The 27,747-nt window shown below is 43.4% G+C and overlaps 1 protein-coding gene and 1 long non-coding RNA gene across 5 annotated transcripts in view; one reads left to right on the top strand and one right to left on the bottom strand.

Moving 5' to 3' along the window:
* Positions 1-27,747, bottom strand: part of SUGCT (succinyl-CoA:glutarate-CoA transferase) — a 1,356,517-nt gene that overhangs the window by 264,338 nt on the left and 1,064,432 nt on the right. The gene's annotated exons all lie outside the window — the stretch shown is intronic.
* Positions 103-8,655, top strand: LOC143998255 (uncharacterized). The gene is made up of 2 exons (XR_013277807.1): positions 103-187; positions 8,441-8,655. It is a non-coding gene; the product is annotated as an uncharacterized LOC143998255 (long non-coding RNA).

The raw sequence follows: 27,747 nt of genomic DNA, 5'->3' as shown, positions 1-27,747 counted from the left end.
TTTCAAAAGATAGTGTGTGTGTGTGTACACCAGAGTCATAAGCTTAGCTAATCAGTCAAGTTAAACATTTACGTGCAGTTCTCTACTATTATCCAGGGATAAGAAAAGATTGGTGCCTACATTTTTCAACAAATGGTCAACATCTCATGTCTATGGTTTTTCAAAGCAAAACATGAATTACAGAATGGTAATGTAGCATACGTTTTATAGTAAATATGTCTTAAGTAGAATGTTTTAACACAAAAACACAATGAGGTTGATTTACTAATAAAGTAGAGACTGTTCACTTAGCTTAAAAACAAAGGTGAAGCTGTGCTTGTTTAATCAACTAATCATGTGCTAGAAAAAAAAATGTAATTTACCTAACTCAAAATCTCTAAACATAATTCACAAGGTCCCATTTTATTGACAGTAATTAAGTCTGTTACTGTCTGAGGCCATTAACCCATACATAGCAGCAACTTTGTGAATCTGCATTAAAAAAAAAATCAGAAATTCCACAATACACAATAAAACCAACAAAAACACTTTATGGCTTCAAGCACATACAGTGCAAAGACGTTGCATATTTCTTGTGCTGGGAATGTCCTCGAGGTGCAAACATTCACCCACAGACATGCAAGGGTAAAGGTGGCTGTATGCAGCTATGTATCACTATATGCATAAAGTGGCACATGCACAGGTACATGATGTCCCAAATGCACACTATCATTTTTCTTTTGCATAGGGCAGGTAGGTACAACACAATGCCCGGTTATGCTGGAAACACTGAAACATTGAGTCACTAAAAAAAAAACATCCTATGAGAAACTTATATGAATACCCATGGAACCTCATTTCAGGGTAGTATACTTAAAAAACGTTAGAATGAATGTATTTAATAAACCACAGCATCTATAGCTCAACGCGATTCATGGCTAGGGCCACCCTTCAGGAGTGAAGCATGTGATTTAAATAGGGTAGCTGTGTAATGATGGTGCGGTACAGAGGGCTGTGGATCACCCAGGATTACCATTTCTGGGAACTGAGGTTGCACGACAACTGACGCTGACCAACGCGGGACAGCACCGAGGGCGGTTATTTGTGAATACATGTGATGGTGGGGTTGAGTTGGCTGATACATTCTTGGAGTGCGGCAAAGCACACCACCACCGTGATGCACCGTGCACTTTACGAGGTTGCATCACGGTGGTGGTGTGCTTTGGTGCCACCGATGTGGGATCATTCCAGGGCAGGTTTTGGCACTTATGTCATCCTGTGCAGCCTAACTCCAAAGGCTCTGTACTATGTTCTGGAGTCAGTGAAAAAAGGGGAGGTTCTGTGCAAACAAGATCAAGCAGCCTTTTTACACAATGCAGAGAATTAACCCCTTAGATTCCGCAGTGAGTATAACAAGATTGCTTTACTGCATATACAGACTGATTTTACTGTTGTGGGTTTAGTAACACTTTAAGGATGTGAAGATTATGGGAGATCGTTTATTCAATGGTAGTAGACTTGTTGTTATGATATATATATATATATATATATATATATATATATATATATATATATATATAAATTATTGGAGAGTTGGCTTAGCAGTGTTGTATCACAAGGGTCGGTTCTAGGTCCAGTATTTTTAATCTATGTATTTACGAACTGGGAGATTAAATAGATAATGTTGCCATTTTCCTAATGGCACACAATGATTTAGAAGTGTTATAAAATTAGCAGGATAGTAATATATTACAGAAGGAACTTAACAAAATGGCAACATGTGCAGATAAATGGAAATTACATTTGTTGAAAAATGTAAGATTATGGACCTAGGCTAAAGAATAACCCTTTGTAATAAATTAAATACAGTTGGTCAAAACAAAGACAACAAATGACTTGGAAACCTTGGCTAAGTTAAGCATTACCATTCAACACCAAATGGCAGAAGCAAAAGCAAAAAAATCTTCAGATATATAAAAACAGAAATAAAGCATATGATGCTAATATAGTATTGCCTCTGCACAATCAATTGTAAGTCCACATTTACCATATGGGCTTGTGTTTTTGGCACCACATTGAAAATAGGACAAAGGAGTTCTACATAGAGTGGGAAGATGGGCCTAAATGATTAACCACTTGACCACTGGGCACTTAAACACCCTTAATAACCAGACCAATTTTCAGCTTTCGGTGCTCTCACATTTTGAATGAAAATTACTCAGTCATGCAACACTGGACCTATATGAAATGTTTGTCCTTTTTTTTCACACAAATAGAGCTTTCTTTTGGTGGTATTTAATCACCGCTCAGTTTTTTATTTTTTGTGCTATAAAAGAAAAAAGACCGAAAATTCTGTAAAAAATGAATTTTTTTGATTAGTAATTTTTCTTCATAAATTTTGGCCAAAATTTATACTACTAAATATCTTTGGTAAAAATAAGTACAAATTGGTGGATATTATTTGGTCTTTGTGAAAGTTATAGAGTCCACAAGCTATGGTGCCAATATCTGAAAATTGATCACACCTGAAGTACTGACGGCCTATTTAAATTCTTGAGACCCTAACATGCCAGAAAAGTACAAATACCCCCCAAATGAACCCTTTTTGGAAAGAAGACATTCCAAGGTATTTAGTAAGAGGCATGATGAGTTTTTTGAAGTTGTCATTTTTTCCCACAATTCTTTGCAAAATCAAGATTTTTTTTTTCACAAAATTGTCATATTATCAGTTTATTTCTCACACACAGCATATGCATACCACAAATTACACCCCAAAACACATTCTGCTATTACTCCCGAGTACGGCGATACCACATGTGTGAGACTTTTACACAGTGTGGCCACATACAGAGGCCCAACATGCAGGGAGCACCATCAGGCGTTCTGGAGCACCCAGGACAATTCTGACATTTCTCTCCTACATGTAAAAATCATCATTTATTTGCTAGAAAATTACATAGAATCCCAAAACATTCTATATGTTTTTTTAGCAAACACACTGGAGAATACAATGGTGGTCGTTGCAACTTTTTATCTCGCACAGTATTTGCGCAGCAATTTTTCAAATGCTTTTTATTGGAAAAAAAACTATTTTGTGCTTAACCACTTGCCGACCGCCGCACGACGATATACGTCGACAGAATGGCACGGGCAGGCATATGGGCGTATATATACGTCCCTGCCTTCTCGCGGGTGGGGGGCCCGATCGGGCCCCCCCCGGTGCCAGCGGCGGTCGGTATCCATACAGGAGCGATCCGGGATGAGGGGGCGGCCATTCGTTCATGGCCACCCCCTTGCAATCGCTCCTGACGAATGGAAGTGAGGCGTGACATCACTTCCTCTCCTGTAATGTAAACACAGGCAGAGGAAGTGATGTAATCTCTCCTCCGTGTCGGTATTTTTCGTTCCGGCACCGAGGAGAGAGGATCGGTGAGTTGCACCAACACGACACTACACAGTAGAACATGCCAGGCACACTCACACCCCCCCTTCACCCCCGATCACCCCCCCAATTACCCCTGCCCCCCCAGTCACAGTGACACCAATTGCATTTTTTTTTTTTTTTTGCATTGGTGTCATTTGTGACTGTAATAACTGTTAGGGCAGTTAGGGTTAGCCCCCTTTAGTTCTAAGGTACCCCCCCCAATAAAGGTTTAACCCCGTGATCACCCCCCGTCGCCAGTGTCACTAAGGCTGGGTTCACATTGCAGCGGTTTATGAGAACGGATGTGATTCGCACCGCACTGCAGTGCAAATCACATCCGATCTCTGTGCGATTCGAGTTCAGCCATACAGATAGTATGGCTGAATTCGCGTTGCACCCGCCGCAAACTCGCACGGACCCTTTTTTTGGTCCGCAGCAGAATCGGATCGCATGGGTGTTCACACCATGCGATCCGAGTTTGCAGATCGCACTGCGATATGCGAACTGATCTGGGGGTGTCATTAACATTTCACTGACACTCCCAGCAGTTCGCATAGGGCAGTGTGAACTGCCGCCGGGAGGCATGCGATGCGGGAACCCGCCGCGGATTTGTGGCGTTCCCGCATCGCTCCAGTGTGAACCCAGCCTAATAAGCGATCGTTTTTCTGATCGCTGTATTAGTGTCACAGGTGATGCTAGTTAGGTAGGTATTTAGGTTCGCCGCAGCTTTTTATAGCGCCAGGGACCCCCATATACTACCGCATAAAGCCCCCTGATTGCTCCCTAGTTAACCCTTTCACCAGTGATCACCATATAACTGTTACAGGTGACGCTGGTTGGTTAGTTATTTTTTTTATAGTTTCAGGGCACCCGCTATTTATTACCTAATAAAGGTTTAACCCCCTGATCACCCGGCGGGTGATATAAGTTTGAGGGTTAGATAAGGTCTGCGTCGCCCCAGGCAGCGTCAGGTTAGTGCCAGTACCGCTAACACCCACGCACAAAGCATACACCTCCCTTAGTAATATAGTATCTGATCAGATCTATATTAGCGTCGCCAGCAGTTTAGGTTTCCCAAAACGCATTGTTAGCGGGATCAGCCCAGATACCTGCTAGCACCTGCGTTTAGCCCCTCCGCCAAGCCCAGACCAGCCCACCCAAGTGCAGTATCGATCGATCACTGTCACTTACAAAACACAACACGCATAACTGCAGCGTTCGCAGAGTCAGGCCTGACCTGCGATCGCTAACAGTTTTTCTTGTAGCGTTCTGATACAGTCGCTGACAGCCTAGGTGCTTTTTTACCTGTGAGCCTCACTAGTGTACCCCTAAATTTAGGGGTGTCTACTTTCCAAAATGGGGTCATTTGGGGGGGGGGGGGGGGTTTGTGCCATCTTGGCATTTTATGGCCTTCAAAACTGTAATAGGTAGTGAGGAGTGAAGTCAAAAATTTACGCCCTTAGAAAGCCTGAAGGCAGTGCTTGGTTTTCGGGGCCACGTACGCGGCTAGGCTCCCAAAAAGTCCCACATATGTGGTATCCCCGTACTCAGGAGAAGCAGCAGAACTTATTTTGGGGTGTCATTTCACATATGCCCATAGCATGTGTAAGCAATATATCATTTAGTGACAACTTTGTGAAAAAAAAAAAAAAAAAGTTTGTAATTTTCCCGCAACTTGTGCCAAATATAAAATATTCCATGGACTCAACATGCCTCTCAGCAAATAGCTTGGGGTGTCTACTTTCTAAAATGGGGTCATTTGTGGGGGTTTTGTGCCATCTTGGCATTTTATGGCCTTCAAAACTGTAATAGGTAGTGAGAAGTGAAATCAAAAATTTACGCTCTTAGAAAGCCTGAAGGCGGTGCTTGGTTTTTGGGGCCCCGTACGCGGCTAGGCTCCCAAAAAGTCCCACATATGTGGTATCCCCGTACTCAGGAGAAGCAGAATTTATTTTGGGGTGTCATTTCACATATGCCCATAGCATGTGTGAGCAATATATCATTTAGTGACAACTTTGTGTAAAAAATAAAATAAATTTTTTTTTTGTCATTATTCAATCGCTTGAGGCAAAAAAATAAAATATTCAATGGGCTCAACATGCCTCTTATCAATTTCCTTAGGGGGTCTACTTTCCAAAATGGGGTCATTTGGGGGGGTTCTGTACTGCCCTGCCATTTTAGCACCTCAAGAAATGAGATAGGCAGTCGTAAACTAAAAGCTGCGTAAATTCCAGAAAACGTACCTTAGTTTGTAGATGTGACAACTTTTGCGCAAACCAATAAATATACAGTTATTGACTTTTTTTTACCAAAGACATGTGGCTGAATACATTTTGGCCTAAATGTATGACTAAAATTGAGTTTATTGGATTTTTCTAATAAAAAAAAAGGAGAAAATATCATTTTTTTTCAAAATTTGCGGTCTTTTTACGTTTATATCGCAAAAAATTAAAATCGCAGAGGCAATCAAATACCATCAAAAGAAAGCTCTATTTGTGGGAAGAAAAGGACGCAAATTTTGTTTGGGTACAACATTGCATGACCGCGCAATTACCAGTTAAAGCAGCGCAGTGCCAAATTGTAAAAAGACCTCTGGTCATTGACCAGCAAAATGGTCCGGTCTGAAAGTGGTTAAAAAAAAAACCACAGTAATGTTAGCCCAATTTTTGCACAATGTGAAAGATGAAGTTATACTGAGTAAATAGATACCTAACATGTCACTCTTCAAAATTGCACACGCTCGTGGAATGGCGCCAAACGTCGCTACTTAAAAATCCCCATAGGCGACGCTTCAATTTTTTTTACTGGTTACATGTTTTGAGTTACGAAGAAGACCTAGGGCTAGAATTATTGCTCTCGCTCTAACGTTCGCAGCGATACCTCACATGTGTGGTTTGAACACCGTTTTCATATGTGGGCGGGACTTACGTATGCGTTCGCTTCTGCATGCGAGCACAGGGGCGCTTTGAAATAAAAACAAAATTTCTTATCATTCATTTTACTTTATTTATTTTAGTTTGAAATTTTTTTCCCCAAAAATAGATTTTTTGATCACTTTTATTCCTATTACAAGGAATGTAAACATTCCTTGTAATAGGAATATGGCATGACAGGTCCTCTTTAAAGTGAGATATGGGGTCAATAAGACCCCGCATGTCACCTCTAAGCTGGGAAGCCTGAAAAAAAAAAGATTCTGGCTTTGATCGTATTGGCGAGTCGGTAGAAGCATGGCAGAGTATTGCAGAGTATTGGCTGGAATTGTACTGCAGAGTATTGGCGGGTACTGCAGAGTATTAGCGGGTATTGCAGAGTATTAGCTGGTATTGCAGAGTATTAGCGGGTATTGCAGAGTATTGGCGGGTATTGCAGAGTATTGGCGGGTATTGCAGAGTATTGGTGGGTATTGCAGAGTATTAGCTGGTATTGCAGAGTATTGGCTGGTATTGCAGAGTATTAGCGGGTATTGCAGAGTATTGGCGGGTATTGCAGAGTATTGGTGGTTATTGCAGAGTATTGGTGGGTATTGCAGAGTATTAGCTGGCATTGCAGAGTATTGGCTGGTATTGCAGTGTATTAGCGGGTATTGCAGAGTATTGGTGGGTATTGCAGAATATTAGCTGGCATTGCAGGTTATTGGCTGGTATTGCAGAGTATTAGCGGGTATTGCAGAGTATTGGTGGGTATTGCAGAGTATTAGCTGGCATTGCAGAGTATTGGGGGGTATTGCAGAGTATTGGCAGGGAATTGAGGGGTTAAATTTCGGTGAGCAGTGATGTGGGCACTGCAGATGAAGCCCACAGGACTGCTGACACCGATCTCTTCCCCCTCCACTGTACCGATCGGTACAGAGAGGGGGAGGGAGGAACCGGCGTCATAACATGACATGGTTTGTTTACAAGTGATCGCTCCGTCATTTGACGGAGCGATCACGTGGTAAACGGCCGCTATGAGCGTTTACCGTGATCCGTGATGCGCCGGGTCTGGTCACGGATGCTCTCGAGTGCGCACCCCAGGGGGCGCGCGAGAGCGGAATTCTGGGAGGACGTCATATGACGGCCTCCCAGAGTTAAACAACCGCCCTGTAGCCGTCATTCGGCTATGGGCCCGTTGTTAAGTGGTTAAAGTATAACTGAAGGCAAAATATGTTTTTTGTTTTGGTTTGGATAGAGTGGAGAGGGATTAGTTTGTCAGCTTTTATTGCTGCCTGTGCCCCTGTTAGGTAGATTCACTCTATTTGTTCTGTTTACTGTTATAATTGAAACTGGAACCAATGTCTCCTTTCACTTTCTGTGTTGGGTACGGGACAGGAAGTGAAAGGAAATCTCCCCAATAGGACACAGATGGCAAAAGAACTGATGGGTTAAAACCCTCCCTTATGCCCTTATCCAAAATGAAAAAAAAAGGTTTTGCCTTATAATATATATATATATATATATATATATATATATATATATATATAGTTACAATTTAAAGGAATGCAAACCTTACAGTTAACTATTGGGTTAACTTAGAGGCAATGCTATTAATATGTTCGAATATATGCTAGGCAAGTATGAAGATTTGGTAAATTATTAAAATGTTAATTCCAAGGGCTGCATATACAGTAGGACAGGGGACAGAGTATGGAAAAAAGAAGCCTGTGCAATGTGACTACACTGTATGTATGAAATTTTTACAATGTATTATCAATTCGTGCACCACTTAGAGAAACTTACAATTGCAAGCTAACAGTGGTTAGGATGATTTGTAACCTTTTCAATGCTTAGTGTTATAAAACATTTAAGCTTATGAAATTTCCCAAAATACTGTGTCATGATCTTATAAAAAATGATGAAATTGTAATGATCACATTTGCAACATGATTTACTGAAGTTTAGATTCCTAAAGTCATGCAGTTTTATGTAAAATAAACATTACTTTTCTGGGATTGTTTGTGGGTTATTTTCCAAGAAATATAATACAACAGCATTCTGTTAGGTCATATGCGATTACTATGTAGTTTAAATAAAGTTTTATTTGCATGTCTTCCATTTTTAGTGGCAGAGTGAAAACTGCTTGAAGGACTTGCAGACAAACATCATGGAGCGTCAATTCAAGATTTTAAGCTTTATTTAGATACCACGGTGCCATTTGGTCTCAAGCTATAGATTACCTTTTATAGAATTGCCATCTTTTTATCTTTTACTTGCATGCCACAGAACATAAGTTGGAATTTAGAAAATGTTATAACACTAAACTTGGCGATAACATAATGATCTTGTCAAAGATGACTTTTATTCGGAAAGGGCTTTAAACTCCACGGACTCTTACAACAAATGAAATATTTTTATGCATATATACTAAGCCAATAATCATTTAAAAGGATAGCAGAAAAATGTTTTTTTGTTACTTCTGAAGTTCCATCATCACATTCCAAATGTTTCACAAAGAACATTCCTTTTCTTATCTTATTTTTCTTCAGACTAAAAATATTTAAAAGATTAAAAATAACATTAGGCTATTATAGTAGGTTATTATTCTGGTGACAATGGAAAAAAGGCACATACCCAAAGAACAGCAAGTGTGGATTTGAGTTATTCTGAGCACATCTTTTTACTATACTCAGATGCTGTTCTGAGTTGAGCTGACACAGATTAAGGCAACTGACTGGTGACTGTTTTCTGTTATAATCTATCAGCACATGCTCACATTGAAAAGAATGGCTACAGACTGTCGCCAGTAAATATCTTTAGGTCTTTCTGCCAGAATCAAGAAGACATTCTACTCTTTTCTATTTCATAAACACAGCTCACCAGAGCAGTGAACTCCAAAGGGCAGCCAGTTATCTTTGTTTTATGTTGCTAAAGTATTAGAGCAATACGTTCTGTACTAGTACAGTCAGGTGAACTTCTGTCTGCTAAATACACATCATCCATCTATTCACTACCATGTCTGCATTGCAATCTTCAATGCACTTCAAATCTTGGAACCTTACTTTTTTGCTGTGGCTCCACGTTTGAAGTGAATACCAGAGCTGCATTAGGCACTCAACAGGACAGGGAAAAAATGCTGTCACAACAGCAATATCACCAAAAGCAGCAATGAAGGAAGATAATACAGCAACACGTATTGCTGTACAAAGGTAATTAGGGTTGTCCCGATACCGAGTATTTGCAGGAGTACTTGTATGCAAATGCTTCCGATGCCTAGTCTGATACCAGGGCACTCAGGAACAATCGGTGCAGGGGGCGGTGGAAGTTATAATAATAACAGCTGCTTCTCCTCCTCTTGCCTTCTTGGCTTTCAGTTGCTTTATTGAAAGCCACACATGGAGATCGGTGATTATAACTTCCCCCGCCACCGTACCAATTGTTCCTGAGTGTCCCCTGTATCTTCCTCTGGGTCCCCTCTGTGTCCTCCTCGGCTCCCCCTCTCTGAAGATTGCCAAGACTCTGAAACTGGGCTGCAAGACCAAAATAATTTTTGCTTTACGTAATGATGGCCTAGGCTATAAGAAGAAGGCCAAGACCATACAGCGGTTTAACAGGACAGGTTCCACTCGGAACAGGCCTCGTCGTGGTCGACCAAGGAACTTGAGTACACATGCTCAGCATCATATTCAGAGGTTATTTTTGGGAAATAGATGTATGAGTGCTGCCAGCATTGCTGCAGAGGTTGAAGGGGTGGGGAGTCAGCCTGTCAGTGCTAAGACCATACGCCACATGTCCCAGAAGGAAGATAATGCACAAGAAAGCCTGCAAACAGTTTGCTGAAGACAATCAGACTAAGGACATGGATTACTGGAACCATGTCCTGTGGTCTGATGAGACCAAGATAAACTTATTTGGTTCAGATGGTGTCAAGCGTGTGTGGTGGCAACCAAGAGTACAAAGACAACTTTACAGTGTCATGGTCTGGGGCTGCATGAGTGCTGCCGGGAACTGGGGAGCTATAGTTCATTGAGGGAACCATGAATGCCAACATATACTGTGACATACAGTGGAAGAGGACTCCAGTGGCAACCTGTGAAGCTCTGGTGAATTCCATGCCCAAGAGGGTTAAGGCGGTGCTGAAAAATAATGGTGGCCACACAAAATATTGACACGTTGGGCCCGATTTGGACCTTTTAAACTTAGAGGTGTACTCACTTTTGTTGCCAGAGGTTTAGGCATTAATAGCTGTGTGTTGAGTTATTTGGGGGGGGGGGGGGGGCAGCAAATTTGCATTGTTATACAAGCTGTACACTCACTACTTTACATTGTAGCAAAGTGTAATTTCTTCAGTGTTGTCACATATAAAAGATATAATAAATCACTTTCATGAGATACTGTATATACACACACATACAAAATTTATATCCTGAAGTAATAACAAAATATATAGAGTTTTCTAGTGTCTGATTTGTGTTAAAATTATATTAACCACTTGCCAACCAGCCAAAGCATTTGTACTGCAGCAGAATGGCACGGCTGGGCAAAAAGACGTTATGTAACCTTGCTTCGCCCTGTGGCCACTAGGGGCGCGCACGCCCCCTGCTCACCCACAAAGCCGATGCGAGTGCCCGGTTCTCTGAGGGGAGAAGTGACAGATTGTATGTTCATACAGAGTATGAACAGAGATTTATCTCTTCCCCTGCATAGTCCCCTCTCCCTTCGGTTAGAGCAAACACTAGGGAACACATTAACCTCTTGATCACCCCCTAGTGTTAATCCCCTGCCAGTGCAATTTTTACAGTAATCAATACATTTTTATAGCACTGATCTCTGTAAAAATGCCAATGTCCCAAAAATGTGTCAAAATTGTCCGACGTGTCAGCCATAATGCTGCAGTCCTGATAAAAATCACAGATTGCCACCATTACTAGTAAAAAAAAAGATGTATAATAAAAATGCCATAAAACTATCCCCTATTTTGTAGACTCTATAACTTTTGTGGAAACCAATCAATATACGCTTATTGCATTTTTTTTTTTTGCCAAAAATATGTAGAAGAATACATATCGGCCTAATTGAGGGAAAAAATCTTTTTTTTTATTTATTTTTGGGAGTATTTATCATAGCAAAAAGTAAAAAATATTGCATTTTTTTCAAACGTGTTGCTCTTTTTTTGTTTATAGCGCAAAAAATAAAAAACACAGAGTTGATCAAGTACCACCAAAAAGCTCTATTTGTGTGAAAAAAAGGACGTCAGTTTTGTATGGGTGCAATGTCGCACAACCGGGCAATTGTCAGTGACGCAGTGCCGAATCGCAAAAAGTGCTCTGATCAGGAAGGGGGTAAAATCTTCCGCAGCTGAAATGGTTAAAATGTCCAGGATTGGAGCACTTTTCTCCATAAGGTTAAACATAAATCATGGGAAAGAGAACCTGTATACAGTTAGTGGAAATCCAAGGTAATAGAATCAGAATATGTTTGACCTCTAAAAATAAACATAAGAGAGGAAGGGTGTTCCCCTTGTGCACATGGAGAAAAGAGGGAGATTCAGAACATCTTAAAATACCAGGACAAAGAGAGTCAGAATATCTTACATCACCAATTGTAATGAATACCATATAGCTATAATAAGTCTCCTTTCAAGCCCCACTATATTTAAAACAGTCTACATCACAATCATTACCGCCATAGACAGCATACAGTTTTTCCAAGTTGTGAACAAAATCTATTATATATATATATATATATATATATTTGGTAAACATATTTTAAATAATGAACTTACAGTGTAATTCTATTTAAAGATACAAATTGTAGCAAGTAAACCTTTCCCCAGAGAATAAGAGGACTGCCATGCTGAAATCTTTATGAAAACATCAGTTGCTTGGTTGCTATGCTGACCAACTACTTGAACCAGAAGAACATGGCGAATAAGGAAAGTCATAATGAAGTAAGAAGGCCTTATCTGCATATCTATTGTGCATTAAAGACCCAAAGCATTGAAGCAGAGAGTCGGAATAATAGTCAGGTAACTAGAAATTACAGAAGAGGAAATCAGCAATGGCAATCTCTGCAAAATAAATTTATTTTTGTTAAATTACAATGCTTAATAATTTATTTTCAGTTTAATGTTAGTTGCCCGACTACTTACTTGACAAAACCCTTCTAAGTAAATGAATAACTTAAAGTGTTATTAAACCCACATAATACTAAACTATCAATAAATGCTGTATTACATGATCTTCATACTCATTCAGTCACTTTGGGATTTGTTTTCTGTAGTCTGCAAAAACTAGTTGATCCTGCTGTTTTTTTATCCACCCAATCTATGCCCCAAATTCAGCTAGGGATATTTCAGCTGTAGTGGCAACTCTGCACACGCTCAGTTTTCAGTGTGTTTCTTTCTAAGCTGTGGGCATATATACAATGGTAAATGACAGCCCACTCCCTCCCTCCCTCCTTCATGCCCACTAACCAGCTAAACAAAATGAGGGTGGGATATTACATCTTGATTGTTGAAAGCTTCTCCTCCCTCTTATTTTATAACACAGCCTGTGACTGCCAGCATTCCGTCCCCACACCATGATATTGCCAACAAATAATAAAGATCCTCCTGCTTATGCTTCCCTGCAGACAAGCTGGGAAAGAGCTGGGTCATGTGACAGCTGTATATCGATTAGGAAAAAGGTACTTTGATTTTTCTTTTTTTATTAAAAAATAATCAGAGTGTCATTATCCAGATACAGAAAGAGAAGGGATAATGTAAATTAAGCAGTGTGTGTTTCGTATCAGTTTAACATAAGTTAACAGGCCTACCATGACCCTGTACAACAAATGATTGTTACACGGCTGACTCATCTTTGGGGAAATACTGTTTGGCTGTGTTGCATCATTTTGACTGATTGCTACAGATTTCTCTAACAAGCCCTAGGTATCTTGGAAAAGTTCCCCCTTAACCATAGATGCTTCCCTCATATACATGGGCTTAGACTGAAAGAAAATTAGAGACCTTTAATGCCCTGTACACACGATAGATGATAGGAGCTTGTTGTTGGAAATTCCGACCATGTGTAGGCTCCATCAGACATTTTCCATCGCAATTTCCGTCACACAAAATTTGAGAGCTGGTTCTCAAATTTTCCGACAACAAAATCCGTTGGAAATTCCGATCGTGTGTACACAATTCTGACACACAAGGTTCCACGCATGCTCGGAATCAAGCAGAAGAGCCACACTGGCTATTAAACTTGATTTTTCTCGGCTCGTCGTACGTGTTGTATGTCACCACGTTCTTGAGGTTCGGAATTTCTGACCAACTTTGTGTGACCGTGTGTATGCAAGACAAGTTTGAGCCAACATCCGTCGGGAAAAAAACATGGATTTTGTTGTCGGAAAATCCTATCGTGTGTACAGGGCATTATGCCCCATACACACGGTCGGACACTCTGACCACAAAATCTACATTTTTTCTGATGTATTTTGGCCCAAACTTGCATACACACGGTCAAACAAAGTTGTCAGAAAATCCGATCGTTCAGAACGCGGTGACGTTGAACACGTACAACGGGACTATAAAGAGGGCATTAGCCAATAGCTTTTGTTTTAAAATGTATTCTGAGCATGCATGGCACTTTGTCCGTCGGAATTGTCTACACATGATTGGAATTTAAACAATCGGATTTTGTTGTCGGAAAATTTTAGATTCTGCTCTCAAACTTTGTGTGTTGGAAATTCCGACGGAAAAAGTCAGATGGAGCACACACACGATCGGATTTTCCGATGTGTCCTTGTACACAGCAAGCAATGTACCCTTCAAAGCTTTGTAAAAAAATATATAATTTCAAACTTATGATGCAAAATAGAAGAGTTGAGAATCCTTTGGTAGGGTCCTGGAATTACATTTATTTCATTAAACCTATATATTAACTATATATTATTTTCATGCATATTGTAGACATGTCCACACTGAAATATTTTGTTTCGGAATTTTGTTTTCGTCCAAAAAATACATTTATTTAGTTACTCCCGAAATTTGTTTTTATTTATTTTGTTTAGTTAAAAAATGCATTAATCCGAAAATCCGAAATAATTAAGGTCGAATCTATCATTGAAGGCTTATGGTGTCTGTCAAATGTTCTAAGAAGATTTGACGGAATACCTTGTAGGCGGAAGATTTGACGGAGCAGCTAAACTGTATGATGCTGCAATCGGACATTTCTGGGCGATTGTTCCGCCTGCAAGCTATAGTAGAATTCTAATGTTGTACGACACTAGTAAAAATTATATTTATTAATCAGTCAACCAACATTATAATTTTTCTATAGCCTATGGGCGGAGCATTTGACCATAAATGTCCACTCGCATTGACTGTTTCTTCGAATCTTCATGTCGAATCTTTTCTCTCTATGTCGAATAATCTTGGACTAATAGAGTTAGGTTAGGCACATTCGACCTTTTTTGCTATTGTCTCTATCATGTTGAATCTTTTCTCTCTATGTCGATTCTTTTCGCTCTACGTCAAATCTTTTCTCACTATGTAGAATAAACTTGGACTAACAGAGCTAAGGTTAGGCACAATCGACCACAGGTTCCATGGACACAGATTGCTATTGTCAGCGTCATGTTGAATCTCCTATCTATATCGAACTGTTGTCACAACGAAAAGAAAATAAAGCATTTGTTTATGTCAGATCTTTTAGTTTTTGGATTCTGCACGTTCATTATCGTTTGTGACCTAGAGCAGTTCACTAAGGACTGGTTTAGACCTGAATCGCACAAGAACATTGTTGGCATTCTTGTGAGATTTAGTGCACTGAGATTTTCAGCCTCTTCATTTGAATGGGCTGAAATTGCACTGGATCCGGTGCAGTAAATGCACTGAATTTCCGATCTGGGTTTGAGGTGTAATTAGAAATACATTGAGACTCAAAGCAAATCGGACACTAGTGCATTTTGAACATGGTTGTGGGAAACTCCCCCAGGCACGTGGGTTTTCTGCACTGCGTTCTGGTGTGAACAAGCCCTTAATCTATACTGTCACAATTACCTAGTTCGCTATCCTGGGTGAAGAGCTGTTATTTGTATTTTTTATTTGCATACCATATTCTATGATATATAATTATTACTGGATTTTTTTTTTACTCTAACCTAATCTGTTTTAAAGCTACTAAATAAAAGCTCCTTATGTACATAGAAGACAGCCGCTAAAAGTTTCTATGCAAAAAGCTTACAAACCTGTGCTGGTCTTTTAATTGATAACAAACATGGTTTGCCAAACTATACCATGTTTTTGAAGTTGAAATCAAAGCTTCAAATAGTAGAGTTCTCAAGGGTGGTAAGTGTTAATATAAATGCTTGTCATATATAACAAATCCACTCTGAATAAAAAAATATTTTATTCACTGTTTCACTAATAAAAATATATGGGCATTTAGAAATATTGTTTATTCCCTAACCTCCATTCAGTCTAAATCATATTATTTTCCAGATCCAGTAAGTAATGAAATCACCAATAAAAACACTATGCTCACAGGAAAGGAAAACTATGTCCGGCATGCTTTGAATGAACATTTCAGAGCCGATATTGATATTGTACAGAAATGTAAAGCTTTGCTGATTCACCTAAAAAGCCAGCACAGGCTCCATGCAGAGTAAATCAAAGTAGTAATGAAAACAAAATGAAAAATGACATATGATGCAATCTGTCACTAGCCCTAACAAAGCAGCCTTTGTTTTTCTGAGCTCCCCCGTAACTTATTGCTTACCTGATATTGATTCTGATATTATTTCCCAACTTCCTTTAACTGACCAAGCTGTGCAGAAAAAAGTGGAAGTTAGAGGGTTAAACCATTTACCACTGTCAGCGGTGCTTACCGGTGGTCAGCTTTTATTAATTTATGTAAACCTTTATCCCAAAAGCAAAAATGGTTTCTGTAACGGCTTAAAAAGTGTTAATTGGAGTTAGGTTTTAATTTGCTAGTCAAATATGTAAAGTCTAAATCTACAAACGCCACCAAAGAAACTACAGTTTATGGACTACCTTGGAAATCGAGTCTAATAAAAAACATATTTTATATAGACGCTAATGCTTCAAAATTATAAATCACGCCTCAGTTGCAGCTAAATCCAAAAAAAAAAACCATTTACAGTACATATATGTGTCCATAGTTAAAATACTGGTATATCAAAACCTTTTAAAAAGGCCCATAAGGAATCCTTAGGCCTCTTTCACACTACCGATCAGTTCAGGTCCGCCTGTCAGTTTTTCAGGCGGACCTGAACGGATGCTCCATAGAGGTCTATGGAGCGTCGGATGTCAGCGGTAACATGTCCGCTGACATCCGACCCGCTCCAATCCGAAAAAGTGTGACGGAGGAAAAACCTACTTTTCCATCTGTCATCGGATGGGATCAGGTGACGAAGGACACTGCGGTCCGTCGCCATCCGACCTCCCATAGGGAAAGGGGGGCACTCTGACAGGTCCATCTCTGCGCAGTGTGCAGAGACGGACCTGTCATCTTCCTGCTCAGCGGGGATCAACGGAGCGATCCCCGCTGAGCAAGCAGATATCCGCGGGGTGGATCATCACTGATCCGCCCCGTGTAAAAGGACCCTTACTCTAGAAACATGATAACTGCTTCCATTTTTCCAAATGCACCTACACCTTTCTGACAGATTTGTATAGTTGTACAGTTACCATATTGAATAAAATCTCAGTTAGAGGCCACTCTAGGACAAATATGACAGGCAGATAAATATGTTTCTAAACTTAGAGCATGCATAATCCAGTGACAAACCACTTAACCAGTGGCAAGATGTAGCAACCCTCAATATTTGCAGTGATACCCATATTCTTGGGTGTTCAGTGATTGCTATTCAGAGTGTCAGCATTGCATTATCAAAAAATACTGACACTGGCAAAAAATGGTCTTTATTTATCTACTGAGGACTCTGGACTAAGTGGTGAAGGGGCCTCTTCTCTACTGTTGGTCCTTCTAAATCTACTAGTCCATCTTTTTAAGATCGTATATTTTTTAGATCATTTTATTATATTACAGGTGTGTATACAATCTCTCAAAATATGCATGGTGAATTTGCTTTGTAATAGGTAGTACAGTATCATTTATAAATTCTGTAGACATTACTGCTGTCCAAGGGTGTCTCCATTATTTCTAGTGATGGCCGAACGGTTCGCCCGGCGGTCGTTTCGCGGCGAATTTCCGACATTCGCGGTCCGCACGTTCGAACGCCTTTTTCCGTCGTTCGCCGCGGCGGACTTACGTGTTTAATGTATACAAGAACTTTAACCTTTGGTGACACGTTTATCATGTGATACAGGACAGCCAATTGAGACATGACAGCACATGGACACTTGTACATTCCCCCTAACCTATAAATACACCCGATCCGGTGGCCATTTTACATTCTTTCTTCTGTTAAGATAGGGACAGGTTCCTGTGTGGAGTAGGGAGAGATAAACCACTAGCTATTTGGTACACAAAAGTTCTTTTCAGGACTGGTATAGGTGTTAGGTGTTGATAGGTTTGCTGTGCTGCTGATTCTTGCAGCAGCCTGAGTGTCTTTTGTTAGTTTAGAGAAAGGGAAAGGACGGTGTATGCTACAGGGACAGCCAGATTAGTCTTTCATCATCATCATCATCATCATCATCATTAGCTGTTACTATCAAGGTCCACAAAAGAGCTGTTCCAGTAACCACTAATCGTTCTCTTTTTTTGCCAATTTGTATAGGGACAGGAAGGAAGCAGTGTTGTCAGGCAGTGAGGGTAATTTTAAAGACTTGCTGTTATTATTAGTTCCACAAAGGTTCTTTTCAGGACTGGTATCAGTGGTACAGTAATAGGCTTGTACATGTATAATATTCTTTCTTCCAAATATAGAAAGGATATTATACTTGACTGCTGCCCTTCTGCTGCAGTCTGCTAAACATTCACAACTCACTTGTTCCACAAAAGTTCTTATAAGGACTGGTAACTTGGTATAGGGTGCTACGGTACATAGGCTTGAGTGCGGTACAGTCTGCTGTTCTGTAAGGAGCGCTATCGGTCCACAATAGATAGGGTTGACGTGCACCACTGCTGACCGCTGCCCTATACTGCAGCAGTCCTTCAGCGGTATAGGGACTGACGTACAGTCTGCTAATCACTAACACACAACCTGCTTGTTCCACAAAAGTTCTTATAAGGACTGGTAACTTGGTATAGGGTGCTACGGTACATAGGCTTGAGTGCGGTACAGTCTGCTGTTCTGTAAGGACCGCTATCGGTCCACAATAGATAGGGTTGACGTGCACCACTGCTGACCGCTGCCCTATACTGCAGCAGTCCTTCAGCGGTATAGGGACTGACGTACAGTCTGCTAAAAACTAATACACAACCTGCTTGGTCCACAAAAGTTCTTATAAGGACTGGTAACTTGGTATAGGGTGCTACGGTACATAGGCTTGAGTGCGGTACAGTCTGCTGTTCTGTAAGGACCGCTATCGGTCCACAATAGATAGGGTTGACGTGCACCACTGCTGACCGCTCACCTATACTGCAGCAGTCCTTCAGCGGTATAGGGACTGACGTACAGTCTGCTAAACACTAATACACAACCTGCTTGTTCCACAAAAGTTCTTATAAGGACTGGTAACTTGGTATAGGGTGCTACGGTACATAGGCTTGAGTGCGGTACAGTCTGCTGTTCTGTAAGGACCGCTATCGGTCCACAATAGATAGGGTTGACGTGCACCACTGCTGACCGCTCACCTATACTGCAGCAGTCCTTCAGCGGTATAGGGACTGACGTACAGTCTGCTAATCACTAACACACAACCTGCTTGTTCCACAAAAGTTCTTATAAGGACTGGTAACTTGGTATAGGGTGCTACGGTACATAGGCTTGAGTGCGGTACAGTCTGCTGTTCTGTAAGGACCGCTATCGGTCCACAATAGATAGGGTTGACGTGCACCACTGCTGACCGCTCACCTATACTGCAGCAGTCCTTCAGCGGTATAGGGACTGACGTACAGTCTGCTAAACACTAATACACAACCTGCTTGTTCCACAAAAGTTCTTATAAGGACTGGTAACTTGGTATAGGGTGCTACGGTACATAGGCTTGAGTGCGGTACAGTCTGCTGTTCTGTAAGGACCGCTATCGGTCCACAATAGATAGGGTTGACGTGCACCACTGCTGACCGCTGCCCTATACTGCAGCAGTCCTTCAGCGGTATAGGGACTGACGTACAGTCTGCTAAACACTAATACACAACCTGCTTGGTCCACAAAAGTTCTTATAAGGACTGGTAACTTGGTATAGGGTGCTACGGTACATAGGCTTGAGTGCGGTACAGTCTGCTGTTCTGTAAGGACCGCTATCGGTCCACAATAGATAGGGTTGACGTGCACCACTGCTGACCGCTGCCCTATACTGCAGCAGTCCTTCAGCGGTATAGGGACTGACGTACAGTCTGCTAATCACTAACACACAACCTGCTTGTTCCACAAAAGTTCTTATAAGGACTGGTAACTTGGTATAGGGTGCTACGGTACATAGGCTTGAGTGCGGTACAGTCTGCTGTTCTGTAAGGACCGCTATCGGTCCACAATAGATAGGGTTGACGTGCACCACTGCTGACCGCTGCCCTATACTGCAGCAGTCCTTCAGCGGTATAGGGACTGACGTACAGTCTGCTAAAAACTAATACACAACCTGCTTGGTCCACAAAAGTTCTTATAAGGACTGGTAACTTGGTATAGGGTGCTACGGTACATAGGCTTGAGTGCGGTACAGTCTGCTGTTCTGTAAGGACCGCTATCGGTCCACAATAGATAGGGTTGACGTGCACCACTGCTGACCGCTGCCCTATACTGCAGCAGTCCTTCAGCGGTATAGGGACTGACGTACAGTCTGCTAAACACTAATACACAACCTGCTTGGTCCACAAAAGTTCTTATAAGGACTGGTAACTTGGTATAGGGTGCTACGGTACATAGGCTTGAGTGCGGTACAGTCTGCTGTTCTGTAAGGACCGCTATCGGTCCACAATAGATAGGGTTGACGTGCACCACTGCTGACCGCTGCCCTATACTGCAGCAGTCCTTCAGCGGTATAGGGACTGACGTACAGTCTGCTAATCACTAACACACAACCTGCTTGTTCCACAAAAGTTCTTATAAGGACTGGTAACTTGGTATAGGGTGCTACGGTACATAGGCTTGAGTGCGGTACAGTCTGCTGTTCTGTAAGGACCGCTATCGGTCCACAATAGATAGGGTTGACGTGCACCACTGCTGACCGCTGCCCTATACTGCAGCAGTCCTTCAGCGGTATAGGGACTGACGTACAGTCTGCTAAAAACTAATACACAACCTGCTTGGTCCACAAAAGTTCTTATAAGGACTGGTAACTTGGTATAGGGTGCTACGGTACATAGGCTTGAGTGCGGTACAGTCTGCTGTTCTGTAAGGACCGCTATCGGTCCACAATAGATAGGGTTGACGTGCACCACTGCTGACCGCTCACCTATACTGCAGCAGTCCTTCAGCGGTATAGGGACTGACGTACAGTCTGCTAAACACTAATACACAACCTGCTTGTTCCACAAAAGTTCTTATAAGGACTGGTAACTTGGTATAGGGTGCTACGGTACATAGGCTTGAGTGCGGTACAGTCTGCTGTTCTGTAAGGACCGCTATCGGTCCACAATAGATAGGGTTGACGTGCACCACTGCTGACCGCTCACCTATACTGCAGCAGTCCTTCAGCGGTATAGGGACTGACGTACAGTCTGATAAACACTAATACACAACCTGCTTGTTCCACAAAAGTTCTTATAAGGACTGGTAACTTGGTATAGGGTGCTACGGTACATAGGCTTGAGTGCGGTACAGTCTGCTGTTCTGTAAGGACCGCTATCGGTCCACAATAGATAGGGTTGACGTGCACCACTGCTGACCGCTCACCTATACTGCAGCAGTCCTTCAGCGGTATAGGGACTGACGTACAGTCTGCTAATCACTAACACACAACCTGCTTGTTCCACAAAAGTTCTTATAAGGACTGGTAACTTGGTATAGGGTGCTACGGTACATAGGCTTGAGTGCGGTACAGTCTGCTGTTCTGTAAGGACCGCTATCGGTCCACAATAGATAGGGTTGACGTGCACCACTGCTGACCGCTCACCTATACTGCAGCAGTCCTTCAGCGGTATAGGGACTGACGTACAGTCTGCTAAACACTAATACACAACCTGCTTGTTCCACAAAAGTTCTTATAAGGACTGGTAACTTGGTATAGGGTGCTACGGTACATAGGCTTGAGTGCGGTACAGTCTGCTGTTCTGTAAGGACCGCTATCGGTCCACAATAGATAGGGTTGACGTGCACCACTGCTGACCGCTGCCCTATACTGCAGCAGTCCTTCAGCGGTATAGGGACTGACGTACAGTCTGCTAAACACTAATACACAACCTGCTTGGTCCACAAAAGTTCTTATAAGGACTGGTAACTTGGTATAGGGTGCTACGGTACATAGGCTTGAGTGCGGTACAGTCTGCTGTTCTGTAAGGACCGCTATCGGTCCACAATAGATAGGGTTGACGTGCACCACTGCTGACCGCTGCCCTATACTGCAGCAGTCCTTCAGCGGTATAGGGACTGACGTACAGTCTGCTAAACACTAATACACAACCTGCTTGGTCCACAAAAGTTCTTATAAGGACTGGTAACTTGGTATAGGGTGCTACGGTACATAGGCTTGAGTGCGGTACAGTCTGCTGTTCTGTAAGGACCGCTATAGGTCCACAATAGATAGGGTTGACGTGCACCACTGCTGACCGCTCACCTATACTGCAGCAGTCCTTCAGCGGTATAGGGACTAAGAGTTTTGTCACAGGGTCATTTAAAAAATGACATGCAGAGGAAGAGGCAGGCCCTTCCGCAGGGGTGGTAGGGGTAGGGCAGGAGCAACAGGCTTGAGCCAAAGTGGGAAGTTGCAGAAGGTGCGTTCAATTACTTTAAAGGATGCACCAGACTTGGTTGAGTGGCTCGCTCAGCCTTACTCTTCTGCACCCTCCTCATCCTCTCGATCTGCACCCTCTTCTTCACTCTCTGCTATGTGCACCCCCAAAGACACTACCACCAACAACACGACCACCACCACCACCACCACATACCTTCCGCTTGAGTCACTGGAATTATTTTCCGATCCATATCAAGAGGACATTTCTGATGCGCAGCCACTCTTGGTATTGGATCAGGAAGAGGAGGTAGCAACAAGCGCTACTCAGCAGTCTGACGCCAGTACCCAGATCAGCCCAAGGAGGAGGTTGGTCCCCGGTGTTGCTGCCTACTCCGAGATCTCTACTTATAGCGGTGGGGAAGGTGACGTTGATGATGACGTGTCTAGTGATGTCACGTGGGTGCCCACAAGAGAGGAAGAGGAGGGGAGTTCAGAGGGAGATATGGACCAGCAGATAGGGAGGAGAAGCAGCAATGACTTACATTGCACAGCAGGGACAAAGCAGACTGCAAATGTATCAGGAGCGAGTCATCGACCATGTACGGTCACATCTGGCGCTCCCAGGACACCGGCACATGGCTCCGCAGTGTGGGCTTTTTTTAACGTGTCCGCTGCTGACAATAGCGTTGCCATCTGCAATCTTTGCAGTCAACGCGTTAGTCGCGGTAAGCCCAATACTCACCTAGGGACGACCGCCTTAAGAAGGCACATGAGCAGCCATCACCGAGCCCAGTGGGAGCAACGGAACACACAAAGCCACACTGCAGGCTCTCACCGTCCAGCCTCGTCTTCTACTTCTCCTTCTCCTCTCTCCTCACAATTGTCCTCCACTCCACCTTCCATCACGCCAAGCTCACATTTTTCTGCAAAAAGGCAGGCTTCCGTGGGCCTAATGTTTGAGCGTAAAAAAATGATGATGCCGGATAACCCTCTTGCCCAACGGTTGGCGGCTGGCTTGTCAGAACTCATAGCCCGCCAACTACTGCCATATAAACTGGTGGACTCGGAGGCCTTTCGCAAATTTGTGGCCATTGGAACACCACAATGGAAGGTCCCAGGAAGGAAGTATTTCTCAGAGAAGGGCATCCCAGAGCTATATGGCCATGTTCAGCGGCAAGTGAATGTATCTCTGGCACACAGTGTCGGTGCCAAGATACATCTGACCACAGACACGTGGTCTAGCAAACACGGGCAGGGAAGGTATATCAGTTTTACTGCCCACTGGGTGAACCTTCTGACGGCCGTCAAGCATGTAACCCGTGGCACCCGTGTAGATTTGGTTTTACCGCCACGGATTGCATGCAGGCCTGACTCTTCTTCTCCTCCTCCTACTCCATCCTCCTCCCTCTCCTCCTCAGCTGCCTCCTCCTTTTCCGCTGCTAGCGTCTCTTCCACTGCACCGCCCAAGCTCCCCAGAACCTATTCCACATGCCAGGTGAGACGTTGCCATGCCGTGCTGCGTCTGTTGTGCCTGGAAGCAAAGAGCCACACTGGCCCGGCACTCCTTTCAGCTTTGCGTTCACAGGCAGATGAGTGGCTAACACCGCTCAATTTGACAGTTGGTAAAGTGGTGTGTGACAACGGTGCCAATCTGCTTAGCGCATTGAAACAGGGCAAAATCACGCACGTGCCGTGCATGGCACACGTCTTAAACTTGGTCGTGCAGCGATTCCTTGTCAAATACCCTGGGGTCCAGGACATCTTGCGGCAGGCAAGGAAAATCTCGGCCCATTTCAGAAGATCTTACACGGCCATGGCTCGCCTTGCTGACATTCAGCGGCGACACCATCTGCCGGTCAGACGTCTTATTTGCGATTGCCCGACGCGATGGAACTCAACCTTCTATATGCTTGATAGGCTGCTCCAGCAGAAACGTGCAGTTAACGTCTACCTGTATGAACTCTGCGAAAGAAACGGTTCTGGGGAGCTGGGTTTTTTTTCACCGCGCCAGTGGCTGCTCATGCGCGACACATGCAGACTTCTGCGGCCATTTGAGGAGATCACCAAACTGGTCAGTCGCAGCCATGGCGCCATCAGTGACATGGTACCTTATGCCTTCTTTCTGGAGCGTGCATTGCGTCGTGTCATTGATCAGGCTGTGGAGGAGCAGGAGCGGGAAGATGAGGAAGTCGCAATGCTGGATGAATTCCCAGGGGGGGCTACTCTATCTGAGACAAGTCAACAACAGGAGTCTGATGAGGAGTCAGAGGAGGATGGTGCCGGGGCGGATGAGCAGGAGCAAGAAGAGCATGCTTTAAACCTTTCTGGGATCCCTGTTGTGCGAGGATGGGGAGAGGAGAATGAAGAGGACGACATTATCCTGGATGATGAGCAGGAGCCAGGCCACCACACCGCTTCCACTTTAGTGCAAATGGGGGCCTTCATGCTCCAGTGTTTTAATAGGGACCCCCGTATAAAAAGCATGAGGGTCAAGGACCAGTACTGGGTGGCAACGTACTTAGACCCCCGGTACAAACACAAAATGGCGGAAATGTTACCGCCGTCGCAGAGGGCTGTCAGAATGCAGCACTTCCAGGCCTTGCTTCGAGAAATGCTGCATTCTGCTTTTGCGTGCGCTGGCAGAGGAGCAATTCCCACTCCCAGAGAAGGATTTGCGGGTACCAATCCAACAGCGCCTGCAAGAAGAGGCCGGTTTGAAGATGTGTTGGTGACTTCGGATATGAGGTCATTCTTTCAGCCGACCCATCGACAGGTGTCATCCGGATCCAGCATCAGGGAACGCCTAGACCGTCAGGTGTCCGACTACATTGGGTTAACGGCCGATGTGGACGCTCTGAGGAGTGATGAACCCCTAGACTACTGGGTGGGCAGGCTTGACCTCTGGCCAGAGCTTGCCCAATTTGCAATCGAACTGTTGGCTTGCCCCTCATCCAGTGTCCTGTCCGAAAGGACGTTCAGCGCAGCAGGGGGGATTGTGACCGATAAGCGTACTCGCCTAGCTCACCACAGTGTTAACTACCTCACATTTCTAAAAATGAATGAGGCATGGATCTCGGAGGAATTCAACACATGTGATCAGTAGACCATGTATATGTCTATAAACAATTTTTGGAATCAAGCACACAGACCTTCTTAATTCATTTGGCTCACTTCCCTGACCCAAAAAAGCACACCGTACTATATGCCCCTACCCTCCTCTTTGAAGAGGTTGAGCGGTGTCATATTTCTACTGGGGCTGCTTATTATGAGGGGTTCCCACCATCCCTGTGCTGTGCTGACTTCCTCCTGGGTGTTCTTATTATGAGGGGCTCCCACCATCCCTGTGCTGTGCTGACTTCCTCCTGGGGGTTCTTATTATGAGGGGATCACACCATCCCTGTGCTGTGCTGACTTCCTCCTGGGGCTGCTTACGGTGCTGCTGTCAGCGCTGTATGTCACGGAGCTGCTGTCAGCGCTGTATGTCACGGAGCTGCTGTCAGCGCTGTATGTCACGGAGCTGCTGTCAGCGCTGTATGTCACGGAGCTGCTGTCAGCGCTGTATGTCACGGAGCTGCTGTCAGCGCTGTATGTCACGGAGCTGCTGTCAGCGCTGTATGTCACGGAGCTGCTGTCAGCGCTGTATGTCACGGAGCTGCTGTCAGCGCTGTATGTCACGGAGCTGCTGTCAGCGCTGTATGTCACGGAGCTGCTGTCAGCGCTGTATGTCACGGTGCTGCTGTCAGCGCTGTATGTCACGGAGCTGCTGTCAGCGCTGTATGTCACGGAGCTGCTGTCAGTGCTGTATGTCACGGAGCTGCTGTCAGCGCTGTATGTCACGGAGCTGCTGTCAGCGCTGTATGTCACGGAGCTGCTGTCAGCGCTGTATGTCACGGTGCTGCTGTCAGCGCTGTATGTCACGGAGCTGCTGTCAGCGCTGTATGTCACGGAGCTGCTGTCAGCGCTGTATGTCACGGAGCTGCTGTCAGCGCTGTATGTCACGGAGCTGCTGTCAGCGCTGTATGTCACGGAGCTGCTGTCAGCGCTGTATGTCACGGTGCTGATGTCAGTGCTCTGTATTACGGTGCTGCTGTCAGTGCTCTGTATCTCCTGCACCCTCTTGTTTGCCTACCCTGGTCCCTGACCTTCCCTCTCCTCCATTGCCTTCATTAGCTCCATAGTCCTGAATTGTCAGAACAATTTCCCAAATAAAAAAAAAATGCTTGTAGTTATCGATCCCAAATTCACCTCATACATGTATTATGCTATTGTCCAGGTGGTGGGACTACGTGCTACCCCCTAATAATTACCCCGTGGCCGCAAATTCGACCTAAAGGTTTGCGAAATTCGCCTCCCATTGAAGTCAATGGAGCCCGCGGCGAACGGTCGTTTTCGCGAACGTTTGTGTCCGTTCGCGTTTCGCGTTCGCGAAACGTCCCGTCGGAAGTTCGTCCATCACTAATTATTTCTCCATAGAGGAGCCACCCTAAAGCTGGCCATACATGGTTCGAAAATCTTTATAAGAAACAGTTGCATCGAAAAATTTTCCCCCAATTGTTTAATTTAATTTATTATCAACATAAATGGTACATTTTTCATTGATTAGCAGAAATGATCTAAAGATTTTTTTATGATAAAAAGTATAAATGCTAAAAAAATCCCGCGATTGGGTCACAGAGCTGAAGAACGAGGAGAGGTCTGTGTAAACAAACCTCTCCCCGTGCTTCCCTGTGTGGCTGTCACCGATCGTCTGTTCCCTTATGTAGAGAAGGACGATCAGTGACGTCACATGTCAAGCCACGCCCCCTACAATAAAAAAAACACATAACGTCATACATAACACTACACTGCCTCCTAGTGGTTAACTCCTTCACTGCCAGTGTCATTTACACAGGAATCAATGCATTTAAATAGCACTGATTGCTGTATAAATGACAATGGTCCCAAAAAAAGGGTCAAAAATTTCCGAAGTTTCGGCCATAATGTTGCAGTCACAATAAAAAATTGCTGATCGCCGCCATTACTAGTAAAAAAAGAAAGAATAAAAATGCTATAAAACCATCCCCTATTTTGTAAACGCTATAACTTTTGCGCAAACCAATCAATAATCACTAATTGTGATTTTTTTTTACCAAAAATATGTAGAAGAATACATATCGGCCTAAACTGAGGAAAAACATTTTTTTTTTTTATACATTTTTGGGGATATTTATTATAGCAAAAAGTAAAAAATATTGCATTTTTTTAAAATTGTCGCTCTATTTTTGTTTATAGCGCATAAAATAAAAACTGCAGAGGTGATCAAATACCACCAAAAGAAAGCTCTATTTGTGGTAAAAAAAGGACGCCAATTTTGTTTGGGAGCCACGTTGCATGACCGCGCAATTGTCAGTTAAAGCTACGCAGTGCCGAATCGCAAAAAGGGGCCTGGTCCTTTGGCTGCAAATTGGTCCGGGGCTTAAGTGGTTAAA

The sequence above is a fragment of the Lithobates pipiens genome, unplaced genomic scaffold (genome assembly GCF_037356315.1).
Source record: "Lithobates pipiens isolate NorthernLeopardFrog02 unplaced genomic scaffold, aLitPip1_a1.2 Scaffold_19, whole genome shotgun sequence".
Classification (NCBI taxonomy): domain Eukaryota; kingdom Metazoa; phylum Chordata; class Amphibia; order Anura; family Ranidae; genus Lithobates; species Lithobates pipiens.
This window is presented reverse-complemented; position numbering and strand designations above follow the sequence as displayed.